The 1606-nt window shown below is 49.3% G+C and overlaps 1 pseudogene; it reads left to right on the top strand.

Annotated features, from left to right (window-relative positions):
- The first annotated feature begins 591 nt into the window (after nt 1-591).
- Nucleotides 592-1342, top strand: LOC128051299 (phosphoglycerate mutase 1-like; annotated as a pseudogene).
- The last annotated feature ends 264 nt before the right edge of the window (nt 1343-1606 follow it).

The following is a 1606-nucleotide window of genomic DNA, read 5'->3' as shown; positions in this document are numbered from 1 at the left end:
TTTTCAGTTATTTCCAGTGACTTGGGAGGCATGTTCTGTCTGACAAACCTGACTATCCTGTTGCTGGAGGCAGCACTGAGTTTCACAAATCTTTTTAAGGTTGATTTGATTGAGTTTTCAAAAATATGTAATGGAAATTAATGATATCCACCCAGAAGAAAACTTTATCTTATCCACTGGCTTTGTCTCCACTGTTACTCATCCCCTAATCTTGACTGTCATCTTCTGCATCTCATCTTCTCTCTCGCTCCTGTCAAATCTGCCAGCAAAACCTGTTGGCTCTATTCTGACTCTGACCACTTCTCTCTCCTTCCACTTTTTCCACTAGAGTACGACTAATTCATTTTCACCGACGTTATACTTGGAATCTCAACCAGATACTCAGAGCTCAGAACCAAGTGCTGTCTAAGTCAAAAGGATAAAACTAGCTAACATGCTGGTAATTTGAGAGTCAATGAGATTTTTTAGCTTTTGAATATAATTAAGAGAGTAACACATTCAGAAAACAGTCAACCCCAGAATAAAAAAAACATCAAAACTTCTTTTAAAATAGAAAACAGCCCAGTCTGTGCTGCATCCCGAACCGCAGCCATGGCCGCCTACAAGCTGGTGCTGATCCGGCACGGTGAGAGCACGTGGAACCTGGAGAACTGTTTCAGTGGCTGGTACGACGCGGAGGGCACGAGGAGGCGAAGCGAGGCGGGCAGGTGCTGAGAGATGCTGGCTATGAGTTTGACATCTGCTTCACCTCAGTGCAGAAGAGAGCAATCCGGACCCTCTGGACAGTGCTGGATGCCATTGACCAAATGTGGCTGCCAGTGGTGAGGACTTGGCGCCTTAATGAGCGACACTATGGGGGTCTGACTGGCCTCAATAAGGTAGAAACTGCTGCCAAGCATGGTGAGCCCAGGTAAAGATCTGGAGGTGTTCCTATGATGTCCCGCCACCTCCCATGGAGCCTGACCATCCCTTCTACAGCAACATCAGTAAGGATTGCAGGTACGCAAACCTCACTGAAGACCAGCTGCCCTCCTGTGAGAGTCTGAAGGACACAATTGCCAGAGCTCTGCCCTTTTGGAATGAAGAAATTGTCCCCCAGATCAAGGAGGGGAAAAGGGTACTAACTGCAGCCCATGGCAACAGCCTTCAGGGCATCATCAAGCATCTGGAGGGTCTCTCTGAAGAGGCTATCATGGAGCTGAACCTGCCGACTGGCATTCCCATGGGCTATGAATTGAACAAGAACTTGAAGCCCATCAAGCCCATGCAGTTCCTGGGGGATGAGGAGACCGTGCGTAAAGCCACGGAGGCTGGGGCTGCCCAGGGCAAGGCCAAGAAGTGAGGGCAAGCAGCAGATTACTTCCCCAAAGATTACCCTCCTCCCCTGCCCTTGCCCACCCTATTCCTCTGCACCTCTCCCTGGCACATGTCCCACTGACGACATCTGTAGGCATTGTAAGTTGTAGCTGCAGGTGGGGACCAGCGGCTCCCAATTCCACACTAGCCATTTTATCTCTTGCACCCACTCCCTTCATACAGTCTAGTCAGAATGGCACGTCTGGGGCATGGTCCTCAGTCCAAGCTGAGGGAAGACTTATCCAGAAGT

This window comes from Budorcas taxicolor, chromosome 1 (genome assembly GCF_023091745.1).
Source record: "Budorcas taxicolor isolate Tak-1 chromosome 1, Takin1.1, whole genome shotgun sequence".
In the NCBI taxonomy this organism is placed as follows: domain Eukaryota; kingdom Metazoa; phylum Chordata; class Mammalia; order Artiodactyla; family Bovidae; genus Budorcas; species Budorcas taxicolor.
Note: the sequence above shows the minus strand (reverse complement) of the source record. Positions and strands in the feature narration are given on the sequence as shown.